At 40.6% G+C, this 27,122-nt stretch overlaps 1 protein-coding gene across 1 annotated transcript in view; it reads left to right on the plus strand.

Moving 5' to 3' along the window:
- Positions 1-13,676: 13,676 nt before the first annotated feature.
- Positions 13,677-27,122, plus strand: part of LOC124056853 (caM kinase-like vesicle-associated protein) — a 34,589-nt gene continuing 21,143 nt past the window's right edge. The window contains exon 1 of the mRNA XM_046384715.1: positions 13,677-13,902. The gene's annotated coding sequence lies outside the window, so the exon portion shown is untranslated. The remainder of the gene's footprint in view (positions 13,903-27,122) is intronic.

Genomic DNA, 27,122 nt, shown 5'->3' on the forward strand with positions numbered 1-27,122 from the left:
TGTTCAGCATCTGTGGTGGGTTTAATTTGCTGGCTTTATTATGGTTTTGCATTCTCAATGGTCCACAGAGTGAAACATTGGCGTGTTTGTGCTGATTTGTTGCTAAATGTTTACAACAATGTGTTTCCAGTGTGTTGTCACAAACTGCCTCTGCCCAAAGTTGAACAATAGCAGACAAACAGAATAAACAGAATAAACATACAGGATGTGACTTGTGCTGTAACCAAAAATATGTTTGGAGAGAGCAGCTTTTTTTCCTCACAACCAACAACCAGTCACTGAGCAGCTGGACGCCCTGAGGGATAAACACTTTTTGAGTCCTGAGGCTGTAAATTAAAAAAAGACAATTGAGTCATAATATCAGCAGAACACTCTCTGAATATTTGAGAACTGTATTTGTTATGAGGCTTAATATAGAACCTGAAAGGTAGCCAGGAGTCAGAAAACCAAGTGAGGTGATGTTGTGTTGGTATTTGTTGTGTGTGCAGTTTGAGGCAGAAATAGAAGACGAAAAGCAGCTAACAACGGAACAAGACACACTGGAAAATGGATGTGAGATAACGTTGCTGTGTCTAAACAACCTGCATTATGAATGGCTCTGTTTAGTCAGGCTTGTTCATGTGAGCATCCTGAGGTCATCCCAAACTTGCTTACAACAAGACAGACGAGGAGACGCGGCTCCTCTCTGAATAAGATTATGAATGTTTGGGATCAAATTGACCACAACCTTGACAATAGTAATTTTGTTCCTCTTACATGTTTAAAAGTGTGTATGTGCAAGTGTGTACATGTGTGTCTAGTCTCAAGGCGTGTTTCTCTAATGCTCCCGGTGGGGAGCGCGCTGACGTCCGGTGGGTCTCTGTGGGGAGTTAGTGACTGACACCGCTCACTGTGGGGATTTTGCTAACGAAGCCGTTGTGGCCTCCCTTGGGCCTCTACTCTAAGTGATTTATCTTTTTACTGAGCAGAGACACAAGGCCGACATGTACATGCGTTACTTAGCACATAAAGGAACAGTGCGTGAGCTGCCAGGTTAAATGGGATCAAGACATCAATAACTGCACTGACCGTGAGGGCAGGAAATGTGATGACTTTATGATTGTACACTCAGATGAAAAAAGGGAAATAGTGTTCCAGATAATTAAACACAATCACGCATAATTATGTCTTGTCAAGAATTCTGTGTAGGACAAAGGTGTCCTGTTGCATGTTTTGCTTTAACACAATCAAAAAAGCAGTTTCATGTAAAGGACTGCAATGTGTCTGACTGACCAGCAATAAAGATTAGCATCTGGTTAAAGATTTTCTTTCTTCTGACATTGCATCAGTAGCTGAGAGAGTCAGCTGTGGAGGTGCTGATGGTTCAAGCCATTTTGTAAAGTTCAGCTCATAGACGACGGTGAACTTAAGGGGCCTGCATGCAAATTACTTGTCAGAGGGATGAATAGCTTCCAGAGTGGCTGCTCAGAACAACTATAAGCACTTTTGATTTCCAGTATGCTCGGACCACATGTCCTAGGAATCACGTCTTCACCATTCACATGTTCATATTGCACTAAAAAGGAGGGATGAGAGATTCTGGAGACAGATTGTTGATTGCTGAGTGCCATTCTCAGGCTGTAACATTAGCCTGTTGGCTTGTCGCATGACAAGTTAGCTTGACCCATTAGTCATAACTTCCACATTGAGGTGAAATGCATCAATGTTGAAAAATACTGGAATCTTCCTGATACAGGGAGGTCAAATTAACATTAACCTAAAAACTTAAACAAACACCACATGCACACTGATAGCAAGCAACTTACTTTGATGTGCTTTGTTCAACAGATTATCATTTGATCTAGCATATTATAGATAATAATGATTCATATTCACATTTAATTCCCCAATACCACAAGTGGGGGGTGATTAATGGTAGTGCTTTGGAATAAACTTAAATATATATTATTTCTATACTTGGGGGAGGCTGTGCAAGTTGCACCCCAAAATGTGCATTAAATGTTAACAGACTTTGTTGGTACTGAATAGAAGTAAAGCAATGTATTCTTCGTTATCTTGTCAAAATATTTAGTCTCAGGCTGCATTACTTAAGGTTATAAAATCACAGAGTGATTAACAATTGGGATATTTGTGTTCTAGTCATATATTATATTTCCAGTAAGCGAACCAAATCCCAGCAGTGTCTCACCAAACTAACAGTAGCCCTTCAGGCTACCAAGCACCAAGTGTGCTGTCTGAGCCTGGTGTGTAGCTGGATATGGCAAATATCTTCAGTATTCCTCAGCAGTGAGGAGCAGCTTGGCAGGTAGTACCTACAGGTTGTAATTCTTCCATTTTAATCACTGTCAGCAAAAGTGGAAGCTTTTATCTGAACGTGAAGCACTGACTATTGCCTGAAAGTAGTTCGTACCATCACAGAGCCTATATGGATATGTATATATGTATATAAAAACGCACATGAGAAAACAGTGATTCAGCGTAGAACCAAACTGTGTCGAGACTCAGGAGGATCTCAAATAAATGTTATTTGAGAATTTAAGAGAAGGCAAAACAGCGTTTACATGCCCTACAATAAATTCCCTGGACTCACAGCGAAAGCAAAAGGTAAGTCTAATTATGCCTAATCAAGTCTAATCATATACTGACTTTTCCTAACTTTTTTCCTAACTTTGCACACACACACTATTGCAGGGAAACATAATCTAATGCGCTGAACACTTCCATCTTACTTTGTAGGTTCTGTGTTTTAACTTTCCATATTCTTGCCAGATGCTGCCTTGAGGAGTTTATGTCTTCTGGAGAAACACGGAGCTACAGGATCTCACCTTTGGCTGGAGGGAGTTTAGAGTTTTGCTGTACAGTTTGCTGACAGGTAAGTATGCTTGACTGCTACAGAACGCAACAGTCAATGAGAATGAACAACACGTTCTCTGGTTTGATTTTTTTTTCCTGCATACACATTTTAAATACAGATTGATTCTTAGTTTACACATATTATGTGCAAAGATATATGGGGAAATCACTGTATATGGTGTGTGTGTCAGTGAGTGTGTATGTGTGTGTGTCCATTTGGCCTGGGAGACCTGTGGGATGGAATCTCCTTTCTTTATGCCTACACCTCAGCTCAATGTGCTTGGGATTAACAAGCCAATAAAGGTTTATTGACGGAATAGCGGCACTTCACCTCAGCACGCCTGACTGCTATTGGAAGATATGTATTTATAGTTAGAAAATCCATTGCAAGAAGGCATTGTTAGACGGGCAGTGGCAAAATGAAAGATGCTCGTTCCCTTAAAAATTCAATTTCTCTGATATCTATAGGAATACAATGAAGGATTGCTGCTGCTTTCTTTTCTCACTCTCAGTGTGTGTGTGTGTGTGTGTGTGTGTGTGTGTGTGCAAGTAAGGATCAAGCTATCTGAATCTTACCTCAAGGGAATGTGTTTGTGAAATTGGATTTAGCCTGTTATTTGATACATTATCTTCAGCACAATTTGCCCTCACACTGATTCCACTTAGGGCCATATTGAATTTGTTTAAGTTTGAAAAATGTGTTGCATGACAAGGTCAGTGCTTCCTGGAACATCCAGTGCAGCTAAAATCTATCCAAAACAATCTGCGCTGGCAAGTTTATGTGTTTTTCCATCTGTAACTGCTTTCTAATGAGACTCATTAGGCACTGTGGGATGCTGAAGATGAGAAGTAGTATTAGAACAAGTGTTGATAATCCAGCTCTACATGTAGGAATCATTCTGGACCTATCCTCACTGTGAATAAAATTACTAGTCTCTCTCCACAACATGCATCCAATGTTCTCCAATCACTGAGATGTTTGACAGCTCCACATCAGCTGGGTTTGGGAGGGGGTGGTTGGTTTTCCAGCTGCTCTAGCAGATCATGGGACAGTGATGGGGGATAAAGTGCTGATCCAGTCAGTCTTCTCCACCCGCTATGACACATACCTCACACACCAATGAAATATTCATAAGTATTCCTGGAAGTTGGAGCAGGTGAAAATTCCAGTTTTTCCACAGGAGCATCATTAAATGAGGAAGTGACAAAGGGCTGAGGGTGCATTTCAACAGTGCAGTGTGAGAGCTGACGGGGTTGCAGAGCAGGAGAGGCGGTGCACAGTGCTTGCAGTGCACATGAACATCCTTCCTCTCAGGAATTGCTGGTAATTAAAAGCAGAGAAAGTGTCCTCTTCTGAGGTCAGCTTTTCTGCTCTTCTGTTTCCCTCTTACCAGTGAGCCCCCTGATCTCTACTCCAACACACACACACACACACACAAGGAAAATTGCTTCTTAATAAGCGCATCTCCCGTAGCTTGCTGTGTAAATCCCTTTAAGATTAAATTTTTCCTGTGGCTGAAAAAAAAACGAACAAACAAAAAAAACCTTTTCAGTCCAGACAATGTGTAATCTGTTACCATCAATCTGTAACTTGTTAATGGACTCCTTGAAATAATTTAAATTCTGCTGCTCCCTTTCATGATTCATAACGCGTTTTACTATGAAATCCATGCAGTGTTTTTTTTCTGAGGAGTGAAATGAAAATTAGATTTTAAATGGGTGAAATGACAGTCATGCTTTAGAGGAAAGGCATCGCATTTTCAAGTGACATTTATACTCTCATTCTCTGCTGCACCCCCATCCCCCAACACTCACCCACCCACTGCCACCAGCTCTTACAGACACACACACACACACACACACACACACACACACACACACACACACTACTTTCCCCCTTCCTTTTCTCTTCATTCTTTCACTGTTGTCTGTGTTCTCTCTTCTATGCAACGCACAGCGCTGCATAAACGGAGAGACCAGTTGAAAAAATGTGACACAGTTCAAACACATTTTATTAAAAAGAGCACCAGATGGCTTTGACACAAGTTAAACTCTCTCTGTTGCTCAAGTCTGCTGGAAGTGGCTGGCAAAGTTTTTGGGCTGATCCACCTTGCACATGCACACACAGACAGAAGCGGACTGTTAATTTGTGTGCTGGTTACTTTCACTGTTTTCTTGCTGTGTTCTGTGTGAGCAATGCATAAGGTGATTAACGTAGATTAATGTGGACTAATTCCTCTTGGAAGTGGACACAGGTGGTGATCTGTGACCTTTCCCCCCTCCTTTGTATCAATTTTTACTACTTTCACCATTAAATGCATTAATTTTTTAAAATCTGTCTAAACACATTACATGAACATTCACTGTAGGTACAAAGATATAAAGAGGAACACATCAAAGTCAATGTTGAGAGCATTATGCAACCAGGCTGCCTAGTCGCAGTGGCGACAGCCTATCAAGATGCTGGCTCCTGTTCTCCAGGTTGCCATGGTTGCATCAGCAAAGTTGTGTCATCCAATCTGTGATCATTACATTTAATTGTTGACGCTGACGAATACTCTCTAATGCTGGTATATAAACATAGAGTGTGTAATTTGTTTTGGCAGATGAGCTATGTCACAAGACTTAAAGTGTGTTTTGAATAAAGTGACACTGCAAGGACATTGCAACAACACATGCACTGCACAACACATTTCTGTGTGTAAGCACGGGAAACAGCATGAATGGCTGCATGGCTGCAAAAGTTTTTGGGACTATTATTTTCCATTGAACAACATTTATCATCATATTTCTCGGTGCGGGTTATAATTCATCTCAGAAAACTGTCATTAACTCTGATTTTTCCTGATCTATTGTGACACTTTCTGGCAGCACATCAGGGGCAGCACCTTGATATGAAAGCTCTGCGCACCGGATGCAATTGGATTTTGGTTCACAAAGACATAATTGCCCTCCACCAGCGTAAACCTCTGTCATTGTGCAAAACTGACATCAAATTACACAAATAGACAGAGTTGCTCGCACCAGTGTATGACTTATTGAGTAGGTGGCTTTTTATTTCCCACTTTTGATCATTTTGAACACGCTTATCAAATAAGGTTGTCATGGAAACCATCTGTCTGTGAACCACCTCTGTTGGTGAGCCACCTGTGATTCAAAAGTAGTTCACAAGAGTTCACAGATTATCTAACTATAAAATTTATACATGATCTCAGGTATGAGCCAAACTGTCATACAGCAGACCTTTTGCATGCAGCAGCTGCCTGTGCCAGGGCTTTAAACCGGATGTAGGTTTTATAACAGGTGCCACTGTACAGAGAAAATCACACTCCATAACCAACCTACCATGTGACAGTCAGTATCAAAATCTGTCCCAGAAAACATCCATCCATCCATTTTCTATACTGCTTATCCGTCAGGGTCGCGGACAGCTGAAGCCTAACCTAGCTAATTATGGGCGAGAGGCGGGATACACCCTGGACTGGTCGCCAGCCAATCGCAGGGCCAACACACAAAGACAGACGACCACACACTCACACCTAGGGGCAATGTAGAGTAGTCAATTAACCTAACGTGCACGTTTTTGGGATTGTGGGAGGAAGGCGGAGAACCCGGAGAAAACCCACGCAGGCACAGCCATAAAACATTAGCTCAAAAATTAAACTTTTTACTATAACGTTGCCTTTACACAGTCCACTGGATATGATTTACTGTTGGCTTCAAGACGGTGTGGAGTTGTATCCCGTTAGCTAACTTTAACTACAAACTACAGATGTCATCTCACTCCACTTGGGGCATTGAGACCAACCACACATAGTATAGACACAATAGTGTCATTAATCACAGTCAAACCACACATTAAGCAATGAGGCTAGTGACCCAAAAAACACCACCAGAAGAAGTTTAGCCTCAACCTTATCAAGAAAGATGCTAGATTCACCAAGCCCATGCATGCAAGCTCACAATCCTGCACTTATGTCATGTGAACGAGTTGTAATATGCAGTCTCTCAGTATTACAAATCACAGTGCATCTGAGAGATCTTGAAATTCATCGATCCCTTGGACTGCATTTCATGCCTCATGTTCTCTCTATCAGCATGCTCCCACCAACGCTGATTTCTGTCTGAGTGAAGGACATGATCCCACACTGGCTTCCCAAGCACAAACACGGCTTGGGTTCTCTGGAACACAAAGCCAATCTGGAGGTACTGTTGCCAAGAATCAAACTTGGTAGGTGGGTGTTTTGCTCTTGTGCCACCCAGAAAAAGAGAGAAAGATGTCTCCTATTGATGGATGAAGCTGCGATGCCAGCTACACATGTGGCCCTCTGCAGTGAGCAGCAGCCATTACCACATGGCTGACCTGTTCTTCGCCGTAGGTCCCGCAGATGGTCCCAGCAATGAGCAATACTTCCTCCTCACAAACTAGCTCTAGATGAACTCCCCATTTACCACAGCAGCAGGTTGCAGAGATTGGAGGAAGATTTGATTGAGAGAGATGATGGACTGGGGCCTGATTTTCATTAAGGATCAAAAACAACGGATGACGAGTGGGAAGGGCTTATGTTTGTGCATCCAGGGTCTTCACTGTGGGCATTCATGATATTCAGCTCTGATTTTGGAGATGCTTATACAAAGAAATTGAAAATTTGGGCCCATTAATCAGTATTGGTCTTGTTTGCTAATAATCTTACTGACGTATAAGATGTACAGCAACAATTTCATCATGGCCAGATACTGAATGGTCTGGAAACAGGATTTGATTATGTCTAAAGCCATTACTGGGTCAGTGAGTGAAGAGCAATGTTATGCAATATGTAACACAAGCAAGCATCTTTCGGTACTAATGTGGACGCCTCTGCTTTTGGCACACAAGGACTATGTCATCTTACTTCCTTGCACACGATAGGATTACAACAATGTTGGCATGCCTCCGATCTCGTGGTATGATCTCAGTCTGACAGATGGAGCCGAAGTGCCTGGCACTAGACACTGATGGTAACTTTTACAGTAGCTCAGCAGAACTGTAGGGGATAGTTCAAAAAAGAAGACATGACTCCTGCAGCCTTCTTTTCCTCTCAATAAAAGGTAATAGGAAAGTACGTAACAGTGATGGAGATGATGACTGCTGATCATCTGGAGGACTTGGAGGAGTACAATGGCTGCCAACATCAGGACACGAAGGGGCTCCTGGTGACAGTGAGGTTCTGTACAACAGTGTAATGAGAAGAGACATTTGAATTGAAAGCAGAAAAGTAAAAACAATCTCTGTTCCATCAAACGCTCTTGTTTAAACTACACTAAATGCATGAAAAGTCCTTTTTATACATGTCATAATACTATTCCCCATGAAAAATCTTTTTATTACTGAATTTTCTCTTGAGCCACTGGCAGGTAAGTACAAACAATAAAGGGAAACTGCTCTGAAATGTAGTCCCTCTTATGTTTAATGCAAACTGAAGCAACCCTCAGATGCAATTTTCTGTCTCGCACACATATACGCATACACAAACATGCATGCTCACACACGATATTAGAAAACCCTTGAAACACAATGGCCAGGAGATGACGAAACCAAATGAAGTATAATATCCCTCTTTCCAGTGAATGACCCTGCATGGTAAAGGTCCCTTTCATAAAATGTTATGTTTTTACATTCCTGTGGTGGCTGCTTTTACCTCTTGGTGCATGATGTCACTTCTGAGCACATCACTGACAGAGTCCGAGGTCACCTTACAGGTAAATGCCAACAATGAGACTGTTGCAGGGTCCTTGTCTATGCAAATTTGGCTCCAGTTGGCAGTTGTTTCATCCCATGTTATGCCAGCCAGCCTGTCTGCTTTAGCTTGCATAGGTGGACCGCAGTATACATGTATGAGGACTAAGTGAAGGTAAGAAAGCAAATAAGCATTCTTCTGCAAAAGTATTCCTTGAAGTATTACTTTTGATTGACAATGATTTGTGATGTTATTAGCATGGCTAAATTATTGTCATCACGCTCGCAGTCTTTATCTCTGTTACAGAAGTTTCAGAAGAAAATCTGTGCAGCTTTATCACCGCAGTGACCATGGGCATTCATTCATATAATCTAAACTAAGCCCTCAAAGCCTCTGACAAAAATGGAGCTTACTGTGTTATTTCAGTAGAGCCAGAAATAGCACAGAGAATTTTGGCAAGTACTGATATACAGTAGGCCTACCTGCCACAAATAAACAGACATGAAGACTGAAGTTGAACGTTGAACAGCTCTTCCATTTGGCTGTATGCCTGCAATGAAAAATCCTCTGAGCTCCGACACTTAAATGTTCAATACAAACACATTCACCTGCTGGAGGGTAATCAGCTTTATAAGAGAGAAACGTTTAGTAATACTCTCTTTGATGAGCTTTTCATTTCAGCATATCAAAACTCTATTTTGTCACAACCTAACATTAAATTTTTACTCATTTATCATTGATCATGATGTAAGTATCTCTTGGCTGCTAAGGAAGTATTATATATGCTGATGCTCTGGGATTTGGTCGGTACTGGCATGTCTAATTCATTAGAGGGATTAAAAAAATACTACACAACCCCATACATTTCTGTTTTTTACAATTGAACACCAAAAGACAATCAATCTCCATTTTACAGTGTGTTAACCGTAAATCCAGAGCAGGGAAAACAGCCAGTTCTACCTAAAGTATCTACTCTCAAGCTCTCCCTTTCTTACTGACATTTTGTGCCACCCAAATAGTTTGAAAGCACTTTCTTCTAATGTATTTGATTACACAGTAAAAACCAGATCCCACATACACCAGCCTCTCAGTTGTTCTAATTTTAATTTCAATTTCACCATCGGCTATGATGCAGGATGCTAAAAAAAATCCTGCTAAGGGGAAGTGGATGGCTGTACATGCTGCAAAGGGGCCTCTGAGTATGTGATATGGGCTGTGATGAGGAAAGATTCATAATTCCTCTGTGTTGATTTCAGCATATAATAACAATGTTCATGGCATGGATTCATAAAAATATATACAGTTTTTTCTCGCGGGAACACAATGATTCAGTATGTTGACAAAGACTGAAGGATAAAAAAAAAAAAAGTGGTTGTTGGTAAGTATTAAATCTCAAAACATGCCAAAACAGAGCTGAGAGGCAGCGATAGTGTGTGTGTGTGTGTATGTGTGTTCGTGTGAGAGAGCGAGAGTGAGAGACATAAATTCAAATACAACTGTAACCCTTTTTAAAACATGTTTTTCCGCATGTATCAATATTTAATCCGTTAGCCATCTGCAACACTTGATACAATTACTGTAATTATAATATATAATAATATATAACATCTAATGTGCATATTATAATATTGTTGCTAATGCCTCCAGCTCTGACCTTTAAAAGTGACAGTAAACTGTCAGCAGGACCCCCTCAGTAGGGGTGATATCAAATCACGCTGTGCCCTTCATGATGTCACGTCTCAGAAGGGCTCCTCTTGAAAAGCTTCTCTCAGGAGATGTTTCCATGCAGCAGGTTTCTGCCAGAGGAGCCCTCCATTCATGGATGATCACCACAAGATGAGGGACATATGGATCACATCAGATTTAGTGTTCTGGCACATTTCACTGATGAGGAACATTAACAGGTGGATATTTAACACTCTTAAGGGCTTTTAAAAAGCCTGGTATTTTGGTGCCGTGAATAGTGGTGGAAGAAGTAGTCAGATGTTTTTGCTAAACTAAAAATAGCAATACTATAGTGTTAAGTACTCTGCTACAAGTAGTATTAAGTAAGTATTATCATCAAAATATAATCAAAATCCTAATTATACAGAATGGTGCATTTACAGAATTATTAGTATACTAATACTATTATATATTTTACCAAAGTGAAATAAAGTAATTCAAATTGTACTACAAGTATGGTACTAGAGTAAAATACTAGTAGAATATTCCACCACTTTGATGAGCACAAAATGTTATCTACTGGTGACTGATTATAAAATCATCTTTCCCCCATCATATCCTCAATTTGTTCACAAACACAGAAAAAAATAACCCCTCTGATCACCCGTTGCTATAGCAACTCCAGCTTGAGCGCTGTGATGCTACAAGGCCATGGATGTTATTGTGATATCAGGAGTTTGCAGTGAAACAACACAGTCTGTCTGTGACCAAAAGTACAGGGTACATGATAAAAAAAAAAAAAAAAAAAAAAAATAAAAAACCTCTTTAAAAGATGGCTGTAGACAGAAGAACAACAAGGAAACTTTCAGGTAAAAAACAAACAACATAAATAAACCATTTGATGAGAAGGGTGCAAGACATCTGCCTTAATCCGACCTGAATTCGACTGTGAATGAAGACAATCAGTGGCTGGGCTGACAGGATATAAAACACACATTACAGCCAATCGTGACACAAAGATCGACTCCCACGTCTCAGACCGTGTGCCCCTGAGAGTGCACGCCTTTCACAGTCAGCCACCGAGCAACAAATGATCAGTGAAATCACAAGTTCTCCATGGCACATTTGAGACTCGTGCACGACGTGGAACTGAAGAACATGACGTCCTGGTGACAGATCTCAGCTGTCTCTCTGGTCTCAAGGTTGAAAATGGCAGCTGAGTCTACGTTCTGTAATAACTTCTGCCTGCTTCATTACATCACTGATATGGCCATGACAGGAGGCAAAGTGACTGACATCAAGTGCTGAACATATCACACATCACTTTGTACACACTTTTACACTGTTCCCAAGCACTTGCTTTTTTCTTGTTGTGTTTCACACTTGTTACCATTCTGCCAATCTGCTGTTTCTTGAGCCATGTCTTGCCATGGACAGGCAGAATTGAATTTGTACATTTGCTGTTTCATTTGTAGCGCATTATCACAAATGCTGTGTTACATTGTCTCATCAAAAATATACTCCTTCTACTCCCTGACTGAGTAAAGATTGTTCTGAGTTCTGCAGGCGAACAAAAGCCTGACAAAAGTCATAGATTCAATCATCACTATTTAAAGTTCAAGTACTTCATGAAAAGCTTATACTTCCTTGGTCAATAACAGTTTCTCTGTGTCCCGAGTCTTTCCCCTTGTCTGTCTGCAGACATGGCAGTGATATTGATCTTTTCTTCAAGCTGTCAGCTGGAAGTCAAATACGGGCATTACCCAAAAGGACTGAAAAAAAAAAAACTAAAAAAACTTCAGTCTGAACAGATAAAGAAAAAGGGCCTGAAACGTTTCCATAACTTGGTCCTCTGAAAAGTGTGAACTGCATTATAAGCTTCCTGAAGATATTTTGTGGTGCGATGCTTTGCTGCCACTCCATCCTGAGAGTGACCAAGCCTGGCGAGCACCTCCTGAGCAGCTGAAGAAGCATGACCCCGGTTGGCAGAAGATGTAAATGGCCAGTATGGCAGCTTGGCTTCTGACGGTGGTTGGAGATAGCAGCCAGCGCCACCAGGGTCAACGTTGTGTCTGCACCAGCCAAAAATATTCGTCCTGGGTGGGAGGCTCAATCTTCACCTTCCTCAGCGAATTTTCTGCACTTGTAGGACTTGAGGAGGCAGCAGCGTTTGGAGAAGGGACCGACTCTGTTTGCAGGAGGTGGTGGAACAGAGATTGTTTATACTTCTCATATACACCATTTTAGGATAAAGAACAGACAGCCTATAATGTCTTCAGACCCGCTTGAAAAGCTCACCATGAGATTCTAGTTTAGTAACAAATGGAGTCTTGAGATGTTTGCTGCTGTTGTCCTGAACATATGTGGGGCACAGTACAGTATATGTCACATTGAAGGAAAACCATCTGCTCTCTAAGCAGTGTCTCAACCCATGAGCATCCACTGTTTTCAGTTCCTCATTTTACGTGTATGTTTACAGTGTGTTTCTCCTCATGCTTCATTTCTAATGTGTGTGGACATGTGGACCCCTGAGGGTTTGGATAAGGCGCAGACTGTTGGAGCATGTTTTCATCTCCAGCGACAATCAGAGGCCAGCTGCAGATGTTTGATTTGACACGTTTAAAGGGTTGGTTCAACCAAATTACGCCAAAACTGATATATTCTCTCTTTCAGCTTAGAACTGAACCATGCTGATTTTGGTTTTATTTGCACCGGTTTTGAGATATCCATCTCTGAGACGTCTTCCGTCACAGCCAATGTTGTCAGTAAACTACGTCCTCTGAGAAATTAGTACGTATAAAGTTAGTTGGCAGGTTTTCTGGGGACAATCTACAGAAAAGTACAGAAAGTTGGATGTTACGAGCGGTCCATGGTCAGACCGTGACTTTAGGACTCTCCCTTTGTTTTTGTTATGAGCATGTTGTTGTTGTGTTTGTTTTTTTGTTTTTTTTCTTAGTCCGTGTCAAACTTTCACATAAATGCACATATTACAAGAAAAATAGAACCATGCAGTAGCCTGTTTTACATTTAATTTCACACAAGCAACAATGTAGTGAATCAGAGGCAGGCTTATAACGTACTGAACAATATCGAATCAGGCGAATTATTGTGTAGAGTGTGTGTTCTTGTGGGTATGATTCTCACAACTTTCTGACACGGTATTTTGCTGTGAAATGGTGATGTAGAATTGAAATGTAACGGTTCATATTAGTCTAAAAGACGCTTTAGGTTAATTTCGCTGCACAGGTTAAAATGGTGGGCAAAGTGGAAGTGAGCGCGGGTGCGTCCTTCACTGTGTGCTGCTTTGTCAGATGCTGCACGTCGCCTGCACATTCTGTAAACTATGACAGAGTATACGTTTAGTGGGGTGGGATCTGAACCCGCTCAGGTTGCCTCTGAGCCCTCTCCTCCTGCGTGCGCTGTCCTATCCGCTGTACTCCCTCCCTCCCTTCCTCTCTCCTCCTCACCGCTCGACGCGCACAGGCACAACAGATGGTACATTACTACAGGCTGCGGGAGCGCAAGAATCTGATGCACAAGTACTTTTATTTTTCTAAACTTCACAGGAACGTTTAGTATAATACGAGTAGGGGTGGGTTTCTCCGAGGACAAACTCGACTTTGACCGTCAGTGGATCCTACGTTTAGAGGTGGAATTTGGTGTCAAGGTAAGTTGTGATGTTATTTTCCCGAACAGCCGTTCAGATTTCGAAATCAATGAACTCAGCAGAAGGCACAGAAGAAGCACACAATGAGATTACTACAAGAACTTTCATTCCTTTTTCGATGCATTTAAATATATATATATATATATTTAAAAAATAACATTAATCGTAATTGTTTGAGTTAGTTACATAATATTTTACAGAATGAAGAACAATGCACTTAGGAAATTGCGCTCTGGCGTCAATTAACCCACCATTATATCGCCTTTACCATCAGGAAAAAGACAAATATGTTTGTAGACAGTTTAATCTAAGCATATTCACTATCTCAATCATGAGACTATTTGTCACCAATGACATGTTTATTTGAAATGGCACTTTGATGCAAACTTTACGGCTGCAGAATGGATAGAAACATCAGACCTTCTCATTATCCTGAATTCTTACGGGAGAAAGAGTCCAGGAGTTACAGCAGGAAGTCTCCACGGGATCCACAGGCACACGTCTTTTTAAGTGCTGATGCTGCAACTCTGTGGGGATGCTGATGCCACAACACTGAGCAACCTTTCAAATATACAATGATCATTTTTAGTGACTCATGCCGAGACCCCCGCCCTCCCACAAGGCAAAGTTTTCATGTGAAAAACCATGTGAGAGGACAGTAATGCTCCCTGACATCGTGTGTTTATGCTCCTTTTCATCTCCTGTGAGAAGCAGCTGAGGTTTAAAACCACAGACATGCTCTCATTGCTCAACATGAGAGGATGTTGATACAAGAGCTCTAAACATGAAGGCGAGAAATCCAGTTATGACTTTTGCAAATACCCTTGTCCTTCTACCTCAAATGTGTAATGAGGTAAAAGACTTTTTGGTGTTAATAGTCATGAAATACCACATGCAAAAAAAAACAAAACAAAAACAAAAACAAAGTAAGAAAGAAAAAAAGAAAAGAAAAAAAGATTTTTTTTGGGTTATTTAAAACAAGTGCTCTGACGACCTTCGCAGAGAATTTTAATGGGCTTTTTGAAAACATGGCATAATCAGTGTTTTACATTTTGCAAAGGCTCCAGTTCGTGAGGAATAACTCCTGATGCCAAGAGCATGCAGTGAATAGATAAAGCGTTTTACTTTAACAGCCTGTGAGACACTGACACTAATCTCTGTGAACTCTTGCATGTCGCCTGCCTCAGAAGAACATTAGGGAACACACACAGTCAATCTGACCTTCAGTTCCGGGACTTTATGAGAATAATCAGGTCTCAATCTGCCTCTTGACATTCATTATTATTATTATTAAGCTGCTACTCCTCATGTATAAATTCAGGTCTGTGCCTTTGGCAGTCCAGCAAGCCATCTGAGCCACAAAGGAGGGAAATAAATTCATCATGGGAGCATTTTTGCCATGGGTTGATGCCATTCATTCATATGTCACGTCCTTAAGGCCCTTTAAGATGACAGATGCACACTGGGTCATCAGTGAGTTGTATGCAGTGATTTGTTCAGCCCCAGAGGAAGTCCAGACCTGCGTTGGACCCCAGGTGGCTGCGTGGCAGCAGCAGCAGCTACAGGAGAGCGCAGCAGATTACCACATAGCCTCACAATTTGTACACAATTAGATCTCGGGGGAGAGCTGCTCGAACTTTGTGTTGCATCCGCTCTTGATTCTGTTGGAGCTTCTGGCACGGCAGAGAAGTGTGGAAATGTGGGGACTGCTTTGAAAATGTGACTGCAGATGTACAAATGTGAAAATACTGCTGAAATAATTAGGGTAACCGTGATGTTAATTTATGGAAAAAAAAAATAGTAGGAGTAGGCACTCCTGTATAAATAGCTGTTGAATCAATTTCTGGAAGTCTGCTCATCCAGATCTCTCCTTTCTCTAAAGGTCGTGCACTCATATATTACAATATACAGTATTTTTATTACTTATTGCTGTTACCTGTCCTGCAGCTCTCTATGCTGTGCAGCACATACTGTGCTGTGAAGTATCCTTGGTCACCACGATGTTATGCACATATTTTTCTCCTCCTTGCATGTGGCTTTATTTGTGCTCATTATTAAAAGTTTTTGTGGGACCTTTGAGAGTCGTTAATGCTTCTGTCAAAAGGCAAGCTCATTTTGCTGGGTGAGCTCTTACATAGTCAAGCAGTGTACTGTGCTATGTGCTTGTACAAGATCAAAACACACACTGTGCAGCAATATTGGAGCATAAATTGGTATGTACCGCAGGGAAGATAGACGTGTGTGTGTCTGTGTGGGGGGGATTATTCAATATCTGAGATACTCTGCTTTTCATTAATCAAAAGCACTCTGTTACAGTCAGAGGTTTCGGGTGCAGTGATGCTTAACAGAGAAGTTTCTGGGTTTATCCATCTTGATATCTGTTTTACCAACTTTTATGTGTCAACCTGGGAAGACAGGGTCATTTTCTCTGTGGAAAGTGAAGTACACATTTTGACACTAAAGCACAGGAATTGTCATCGAGTGGAGGCTCTGCTGCTGACATTATTGGAGTGCCAGATATGCTCTCAGTGTGGTATTTCATTATATTGTAGCTGCTGTTGTGAGAACAGAAGAACATCAAGCCTCTGAGTATGAGTGAGGGACTCGTATTATAGAAGAGAAGGGAGTTTAATGACTTAAGTCAGAGACAACATCCCTCAAGTGTGGAAGGGTTAGATCTAAAGTAATAAGATAGGACTGGCTCTTTTTATGAGAACTGTAGAGTGTGGACTGTGAGTGTAGTCTCTTGCTTTGAAGAGTGGAATCAAAAGCGTGTGGATACTCAGCCACTGCAGAGGCTGACTGTTGTATTGTCTTTACATAACCCACATGTGATGCACACTTCATAAATACAGAGTTTTGCCATATAAACGGCATCGTTTCCCAGACTCAAAAAGCAGCAAGGCATATAAAATACTCCGTTGCAGCAGGAGAATTTAAAAAACGTGATAGAGACTTGCCCATTTGAAAACATTTTCAAACAGCCTGCAGATGCATTCTGTTTCATAAGTGTGATGTCATGCAAATATGAATACGATGCTTTAAATATCTTTTCTTGTGGAGCAAACCGCATCCTGTAAACTAATAAAATAAATTATGTAGCCATTCGGTTCTACATATGTTAGAAATGGTAAAAGCGTAATCTTTAATCAAGGGTGGAATATTTTAACTAATGGACTCTGTTTGATGCTTGTCCAGTTTTACTACTGCTGCTGTCCATACATCAAACCCAAGCCACATGAATCCTCACGATTCAACCGTAGCTGTGCTTGTGCTCTTTCCATTTACAGTGGATCAATTTCCTGCTGTGAAAAGTGAGTGAGAGTAAAATGAGGGGGATACTACAGTGAATAAATCCTGCAGTGATACCTGTAGCAGCTGTGCCATACAGCATCCGACATTAAGCTACTAATCTCAACATGAAAGAGAGGATCCTGCTCTTTGTGACGGAGATGATGGACGCATTAAAAATGAACACACTAAACATGCAGTGTTTGCATACATTACTGGCTGATTGTCAACATCCTTGTTAACAGAGCTCATTCATGTGCATTGTTCTCTGACAGTTAATTATTAATCACAACGTGTCAGTAAAAGTCCGCTTCAACGCAAGCCCTCATTCAGATCATCGTCTCGATGTGAACGCACCTCGCAGAAGTTATCACAAGTACATTAACATTCTTCTCACTTTCTGGCTTACTCTCATTCAGCTGAAGTGCATTCTCAAACTTCATTTTTAATTAGATTTTTCCCTGTGGTGGAGGAGGTGGTGACTATACTCAGCCAATTGAGGAAAATGTGTGTGATGTCATCAAACCACAGAAATGGCCACAGTCACTCCCACGCCTCCCACACAGGCAACAGTCAGCATCTGCCTCTGGGCAAAAAGGCAAAAGAGAGAATATTTCTGTATGCTTCTTGTTGCTTTGCAATGTTAACTCACCAAATGATTCTCTGAATGAAATTTGTGATGAAATGTAAACATTTTACACACCAGTCTGGAGATTATGAAACCATAACCACTCAAGGCCTTATGAAACAGAGTTAAACTTTTAATTAATAATATATAAGGATTTTTTTAAATTTAACTTTTCTAATGTGTTGCAAAATGTAAGATTAAATTTTCAAGGGCTGTCAAATAGATTTATGTGCCTTCAGGCTTCCCCATTGTTGAGCTACATACAGTATGTATCGGGTAACTAATTTAATTTCTGGCTAAATTCAACTTCCGAAGATGATTAACCGCTGTCTGCTTCTTTATTTATATGCTACTTCATTTTTTCATTACTTGTTGAAGATATTTTGTTTCTTTACATCTTAATACTGAAGCTCCTCTTGTCCTTTGCAGACTTACTGAATTAGTTTTGCCACTGAGTGTTGGTTAGAGAGGTATTGTCATCAGTCCATATCCTCTGTAGGTATGGCAAGCTGTGCATTAGAGATGTTACTGATTCCGATGCCTGAACTTCAGTGAGTACCAGTCTGATAACAGTGCATTAAATAAGTTGTTGATGTTGACTCTGCCATCAGTCGTCGGTCAGAACATCATCTACAACAGTTAAGTCTTAATATGTTGCACTGGCTGTAATATTGAAGAAACAATTAGTGTTCATTTAAAAAAAAGAAATACAAGGCTGATTTTATGTCATCAGTCACAATTAAGACAGTGGAAGCATCCATCAAAAAAAATCAAACAGAAGGAGTTTTTCTGCCCTCGAACCTCATCTTTAGTGAAAGGGTTACTTGTGGCACCATGCAGCTTCAAAGAGCCACCCTGCCTAGCACCCACAAATAGAAAATTTGAAGGGGAATTTTAAATGGAAGTGGATTAATATTTCACCTCAACGTTGATTCATGCTGCCACTGTAGACATTTTCATCTGCGAGCGAGTCACTTATGCAAAGGCATGCAGTGACGTTACCACGATCTTGATCTGGCTCATCCTCTCCTTTCCACTGTGCATTAGAAGTAATGGGCCTCCTATGTGGCGTATTGCTGTCAACACCACTTAGACTGTCACCCCAGCTGCCTACTCTGTCATTTTCTCATTCACAACAGTGAAGAGAGATAACAGGGGTTGAGGCGTTAAAGGCTGTGATGGATGAAAGGTATTATTATTGACTTTTGGTGTTTTGATTGCGTCCTGAAGAGAAACACTGCACTTTCCATGATATTTGAGCATATGAGGTCATTTCTCAGCTAACATATTCTGTATCAGCTCAAGTCTGCAGCATGTCACTGCTCTGTGCAACAAAAACTGATGAAGCGCATTGAAATTTCCAGTCAAATCTTCTGTTGCTCACCAAAATCAGCAAAAACAAACAAAAAACCCAACAGAAATAAAAAAAAAAACACTCAAGCTACTGTACATTTCAAATTAAAATGGAGACAGAGATTAAAGGCTTCAGCTTCTGTTTCAACTGTCAGTTTAAATTCCCAGTCCCCTCTCCTTTACATGTTGTACTGGTCTTTACTGCATGTTGCTCAGGTGAAGGACAGGGGAAATCTATTTTCATTAAAGTTGTATGACACAGCCTGAAGACAACTGGCAGTTGCATGACTACAATCGATGTTTCTCCCTCATGCTCTGGCAGTTTGTCACCGTAGTGATGCTGGTAGAGATGTGCTTTGAGTTGACCCTTGGATCAGGACTTAATGATGCCCTGGCATTGGCCTGCCGTAATATACTACTGCGTGGTTTTTAGACATCTTGACGGGGAAGCGCATTGGAGGTTGAGCAGGATTTATGATCTGTGAGTTGTCTGTTTTTGAGCTGGATTTTAAGAAAGCTGACAAGCTCAGCTTTGTTGGTCTGCAATTTTGAATGGCACACCAGTGCAGTTTTGCGTTGTGGCAAAACAGGAAGAGGAGGAGGAGAAGGGGGCTTGGTAACAGAGCAGGCAACTTCTGTGCAGACAGCATGCAATTAAATCCAAAATGTTAAAGGAGGTCTGAGTCACCAGAGGGAACAGAAAGGAGTACATTTTTTTTTTTTTTAATTTATATTTTTATTTTTTAACAATACAAATTAATCATGTGTCCAGCAGGCTTGGTCACTTACATATGGTGTAAATTGCAAAGGAGTGATTTGCTAAAAAAAAAACAAACCAAATGATTTAATGGCTTAATTGCTATTTAAGGTGCATGACCAATTGCATTTATATCTGCCAGTATGTTTATTGCCTCAGTAAAACTGACTTTTTTGCCACTGGGTGGCAGCAGAAACAAGTTTTAAACACAACTTTGACATATCACAATTTAAGTTTACATATTGAACTTTGTGGAAAGCAGTTTACATAGCAGCATCATCATTCATTGAGGGTCATGTGTGCATCTATCCAGTGAATGCCTGAGCTCAGTTTCTTATATCCACCATATCTTGCTCTGTAGTGGCCAAATGCTCCATTGTGTTCACTAGCTTGTTGCTAACTGTGTCTGTCTGCTATTTGGTGCTTACCAGAGAGAGTACAATGGGTTTTCATTGAGCACAGCTGCTTGTTATTGCAGACAACAATGCTATGAGAGCGGTGAAGTGAACCAAAACAGTAAAGTTGTGGGCCAGACAGCTTAATAGTGTGCAGACAGCTGCAGATTCAGCTGATAATTCTTTGCAGGTTCATCACTAGGAGTGTTTCACTTTTCTGCAGGTTTTACATTGTCATTTCATACACTGTTATATAAAAAAAAACAGTGGTTCTAGTAATTTTAAAAAACAACCTTTTATGGTTTGCAAGATATTTCCCTCAATCTTTGCATGGAGAACTCTTTGAACAGGAGGTTTTGTTGACTCAGTCTGTCCCACACCCGAGTCCTCTGTCTAGGTACCCCAGACAGATCTCAAGTGTAGTACAGTAAACTGTGCACACTCTCACTGTGTCTGTCCTTGGATTTGTTGTGACAGAGGGAAGATATTTGAGGATACTATTTATAAAAACCAGAAATATGTTTCTCACCTGAGGGTGCTTTACTAATTGGACTCAAGTTTGCTTTCATGAGAAGCAGAAGTTTCACATTGAATGAGATCCACTTTGCAAAATCTTTGTCAACAGATAAGGAGGAGGGAAACTGGGCTGAGGGAACAGGTGGTAGACATTAATGAGCAGATCAAATAAGATTCATTCAAAGCAACTGTTCCCACACCTCTTGCATGAAAGACACAATAGTAGCACTGATTCCTGCGGTAATGCACATGAATGTTTTAGCAATTTGCTGTTTGAAGACATAAACAAACCTCTTGGACCTGCAAAAGATGAACGAGAAAAGAAAATCTTCTAAATTTAGCAGCAGGCACCACACAACATACACCCTCCTCCAAAGCAAATGATGCTGTTCTCTGCATTGAGCAGAAACGGTACTGTACTATGATGCCGCACTGAAAGACTTTGTAACCAAGGCAACTAACAACAGGCACAGAGAATGGTCAGATTAGCTGGTGAAGTGTGAAGAGGAAGCCTTTCAGATTTTACATAGAGCAAAATGGCCAAGCTGTCTTACAGTTTATTAAAAACTGATATAATCCATTCCACCTTGGTATATATTACTAGAGCCATCCTTATGGTGTTGTGTGTATCAGTTTTTTCAAATTGCATAAACAAACACAGCAGCTTTTGCCTGATAATCAAATGCATTGGAACAAAAAGAGATTTTATTCTACGAATTCGCTGAAGAATATTTAAACAGGGGTCTCGAAGGCTAAAGTCACATAGCTGTACACAAGGCTGGACATGAGATTATTGCATGCTTCAGGAAGAGAGCTTTGGTGGAGGTGGATGCCTCCATTAGCGACAAGGATTCACACCTCAGTCATTCATCTCACCACCTCCCACCGCACTGACCCCCCTGTCACATGTTCTGAGTCACCTGGATCCTTGCCACTCCTCCCTGCTTGTTCTCTCAGCGTGGTACGTCAGCCTCTTTCTTTCTCGCTCTCTCGTCATGGAGCACACCAACACACCAAGCGCAGATTAACTGTACCACTGCCTAGACAAAGCAAGAAAACAGAGGAAAGTATATTTAGGTACAGACTGCTACTATTGACTGAAGAAAGGCCTCAGGGATTGGATTTTCATTCACGTGGGACGAAAACAAGCATGAGTCCAGCTTTGTGGTAGATTGTAGGCTTTTGCAGAGCAGTGAGCCTGTCTTCCTTCCATATTAACTTGTACGAGAAAGGCCAACAGAGGACCAACCCCATGAGCTTTCAGTGTTGCGGCTTCCGTTTTCTCAGCACACATTTGTGCTGTGGACACTCATTTGTTTCCATGCTGCCCGGATTTACATGAGTAAATCAGTTCAGATTGACTCTCTTGTGCCAGCAGTGTCATGTTATCTCTGCCAGGAACATGTCGTCATGAAGATAAAATTAGAATAACAGGCTGCAGCACGGATACGTAATAACAGCAAATTTGTTGTATGTTGCATCAGTAAGGAACTAGAAGAACAATGATGATACAGCATATGGTATACCGTGTACTATTATATGCTATGCGTATAAAAATACAGTGTTTGAGTAGAGGTTCAGTGTTGGCCATGAAACCTCAAGGTCCATTTTGTAATTGTTAATGTGATGTTCATCAGCAGCGTTTGTCCAATTGTCATGAAAATGTAGATGATAAGAAACAAGACTAAGAGTCTAAAGTCATGCCAGCAGCTCTGTGAGACTGTCCTTTAGTTATGACAGTGCTAATCGCTAATGACAGCATGCTAGTATACTTAGAAATACTAAGATGCAGTTGAACAGGAGGGTTAGTGTAAACATCTTAGTTTAGTATGTTAGCATGCTAACAGATGAAACATGCATGTATATGGTCATAAAGAAAAGTATATAAATGTTTGATGGTACAGAAAAGCCAAAGGATTATCAGAGTTATCTTTAGATTCTGACTGTACAACATTGTGACTTAATGGATAACGTTGCATCTGTTGCAGCAAAAGTTGAGCCAGGTTCAACTTTTATGTTGGATGACCTGGAGCTGTTTTCCCCAGCACTGGCAATTCTGCTGGACTGGCTAAATTCAAGTGAATGAGTGGGTGTACTACTTAGTAACTGGACAGTGAATGTCCCTTAAAAATTTCATACTGTTCTGTCTTTGACTGGATTTCACCCTCCATCTACTAATGGAAATGGACCTGATGGACCTGATGGTGAGATTGTTTTTCAGTCAGTTTTTTGGTAAGTTCATATATCGCAATGCTATATGTGGTGCGTTTTCTAAATATTTTATATGATCATACCATAGATCAAACACATTGCGTAATAATGCTGGATACTACTTATAAAAACCAGAATAGTGCTTAATAATTTTATATGAAATAGACATGATCATGTAAGACAAAACTGTGGATATTCAGATATTTAATTCTACATTTTAAGCCATTCATTGCAACAGACCTTTATGTATATGAAGCTGAGAAAATGCAGAAATAAATGAAGTGTTGACTCCTGCGTTTGATGCGTTTGATGCAGAGTGCATATAAAATAGTTTCAAGTAGACATTACATCTTTTTCTTTAACTTTCTTCTACTTTCTTGATTTTAATCCCCCTCCCCAAAATTATTAAATTATTATCATATGATTCTTCATACAAACAAAAGTATAAAAGAGGAAATTTACTGCATGGATTTATTAGACAACAATCGCACAATAAGTAGAGACGAGCTGGAGTGCAGCATAGGACCAGTAAAGGTTTGGACCATGTTCTCTTTCAGTTTGAGGAGGACAAATGTGATCACACTGTGGGTGTGAAACATGCATGAATGCCTAGAACAATTTAAGCATTGGCTGAAATGCAAAATAGATGACGTTTTTTGAGCGGCTTGGTGTTTGCGTAAGTACAACAGGAAATCTAGCCAGCATGGGCATTGGGTTTGCTTGGCTCTGCGGAGGAGCAGGTGGGTCAGACTGGTGGGCAGGCGGTGCTGTGATTCCACTGGGACTATGAAGGCCATATGCAGGACAGCTCAGCACCCCTCACTGGGTCTGTGCTTACAGTGGGCCGCAACACATGTACTCACCCCAGTCTGAAGAACGAGAACGTGTCCTCTCAGCAGGAAAAGTTCTTTCTACACCAAGAACATGTCATCTTTAACAGCTAGAGGTGGTCCTCTTCTGCTGTTTCACCCATGTGACCACTGTGTAACCATGGAGACAGGGCTGTTACCTCGTATTTGGACTGATCTGACACTTTGAAGCCATTGCGGTGTTACTCAGTCTGTTATTATGACTTGGATTTTCTACAAGCCATTCAAAAGTGACTCTGACATCTGTTTACCTGCACACAGTGAGACATACAGCTGCTCCACTCTACTGTAATGTGCAAAGCAGCTAGAAATCTAATGCATGATGGCTTCTCTTGCTACGAATCCAAAAGCAAACAGCAGTGACACGATCCTAATTTTCATGAACATTCTGTCAAGAGAGATTACGCATCCCTCTTCCTGCTGGGTTTTCTCCCCAGAGAGAATAGCTTGTAAATATGATGAGGCTGTGGAGAAAATTACAGAACAGGCTTACATTAAGATAGTCTAGTGATTTGTGTAAAATGCTCGGTGGAAACAAGAGCTCAGTACCATTTAATGCATTTCTTGAAAAAGCCTGAAAGCGTCGAGGTATGACAATGTTTTGAAGACCTTTGCTAACAATAACACGATGAGCCACACTGTGCGTATGATATTTTCCACTAAACATATACAGTAATTTGAGTTCTTCCAGCAAGCTGTAATGCAGTAATGGAGCACTTCTGGCTGCACCAAGTCAAACCATGCCGCAGTGATTTGTATTTCCATTACCAGTTCAAATGGTGCAGAGCCACACCCCAGATGGAGCATCTACAGAGTGGGGCCACAGCCTGCCAGGCCCAGCTCCGAGCAGAGTGTGTGGTAACGTCTTTGCTGAGTGCGGTCAACCTGTGACACCCCCGCCCAAACAAGCATGTGTTGTGAGACTCAACTGCACAGGAGACCAGAGAGAAAAATGCTTTTAAAAGTCTCTGTGTGCTCAGCTCTCAGTGCTTTTATAGGGTTTGGTTCACAGTATGACAAACAAATCCAAGAGGGCAAATGAAGGGTCAAAAAAAAGGCAGTACAGACCAAAGCCAAACAACACAACAAGAAAGCTGGAACAAAAGGCAGGACGGCTTATATACATGAAGATAATGAGACACAGGTGAAACCAATCAGGGCGGGGCCTACAGTGAAAACTGGCTGGAAACTAAACAAAGACTGGAAGTGGGGGTAACAATAAGACAGACCAAATGAGTGCCAAAATAGATTAGGAAACAAAATAATACACAGAAATACCTACACATGACTGGATGTAACATCTGCAATGACTTGGAACAATTATTTTTCCAAATAAACTTTCTTCACAATATATTAAGAAAAGAGATTTCATTTAAATAAAAATATGTGACCTAACATAACAATTATATTTATTATCTGTGGACAGTTGTCATACATAATGTTTATAGGTGTAAGTTTAAAAAAAATGTTGAGTGGCCTTTTCTCTGGTTATTGGTCCACAAGCTCACAACGTATGGACAATAGAAAGAAAATTCAATTGGTCTTTCCATTCAGCCGTGAAAAGTAAATGACTTGGAATTGAAATGACATTGATGTCCTTGAAAGATTTTTTGTAACAAAATGTGAACTTTTTGACACCATTAAGAAGCGACAAAGTGACTATTATTGATCATCAATGCTTGCAAGTCACACACCCTCGGTACACACATACTGGCCCTTGGTGCAACAAGGCACCAAATCATGACTGATTAGTCTTTTAAACAGCCAGGATATTTCCAATCAAAAGAGTTTGCTTCACCACTGGTGTAGCAATAAGGAAATGTATATGTTTAATATATCATGTAATATATGAAATGGAATATATAAGTTGCAGTGTGAATCAACTAATCCATTGATTTGAGATTAAAAGTCAGGTCATACTATACTTACTACTGACATGTTGTGGTCTGTGAGCTTCTTTTAAACCAATCGTACTTGTATGTAACATTATGTCATATTTGGGGTGGGTAATTGTAACGCACTAGCAAATGAACCCATATCAGTGTTTTTCCCCACTGTTTGTTTTGTTTGGCCAACAATTTCAGCTTGGACTGCAGCTGAAACAGCAACAGCACACTGCCAAAATTTCAGTCCTTGCCCTGTTCTTTTTGAGTCTCAGATGAAAGCAGTTTCACTCAAACATTGCATTTTGTCCACCTGAGGCTTTACGTGAGCATTTACCTTGTGGTTCATGACTGGGCTAAAATGTCCAATCTTACCATGAAAGCTTTCTGTATAGGTTGTAATATACATGTGCATGGGCAAGCATACACAATATACATGCACTTGCACAGCTCAGACACGTACAAATTGTAGGTAAATTAATTAAAACTAAGATTAATAAAAGACAAGATCTGAATGTACATAAAGCAATTATTAACAACATTCCCCCCCTTCATTTTGGAGGCCCTTGTGGACAAAAGCCGTATGAGCACCATCCCCTCATGTTAGAAATATCTTGACTTGGCTAGTGAGTGCATTTGTTTTGGATGTGAATGAAATAAACCCACAACTTGCTTGTAAAACTGTTTTCCATTTTTAATAGCTGTTTGCAGAATGGAAAGAGATGATTATGTTATGAGCCAGTTTATCACAGACTTATACCAATGTACATCATATATTAAAGTAAAATCACATTTGGCATTTACTTCAGAAATTAAATAGACATATTACAGTCTGTCTCAGGTGAAAAGAGCTGGCAATTCAGGATCTGTTTTAAATTCTTTCAAATCCCACCGTGGTCTCCACCTGTTGAATCATTGAGCAAGGCTGATCTTCTCTCTCACTGGTTCAAGCTGGTTTAACTCTTATCCCATCTCTTGCACTGGTGTTTCGTCCTGCAGGTTTGGCTGGGTAATTGTTGCAATTGCAATTTCAAAGTTCTTTGTAGTACATTTATGGCACTTTACTGTACTACACTGTGCTATGAATGTTCAGCACCAGACAGAGTTGAGACAAGCATCAAATTAACTAACACGAACCGATACAATATCATTGTTCCATTTTCTAGGCTTCTTTCCAAAGCAGTAAGTGTTAGAGAGATACTTCTCTTTGATTTCACACCAAGTCCTCAGACAACAACAGCTCTGCTGCAATCCAAGCCATCACTTTCTCTCTACTCCAAGAACCTTGTAACACACTTCTAACAGGCAGCAGCATGG

Source organism: Scatophagus argus, chromosome 3 (genome assembly GCF_020382885.2).
Source record: "Scatophagus argus isolate fScaArg1 chromosome 3, fScaArg1.pri, whole genome shotgun sequence".
In the NCBI taxonomy this organism is placed as follows: Eukaryota; Metazoa; Chordata; class Actinopteri; family Scatophagidae; genus Scatophagus; species Scatophagus argus.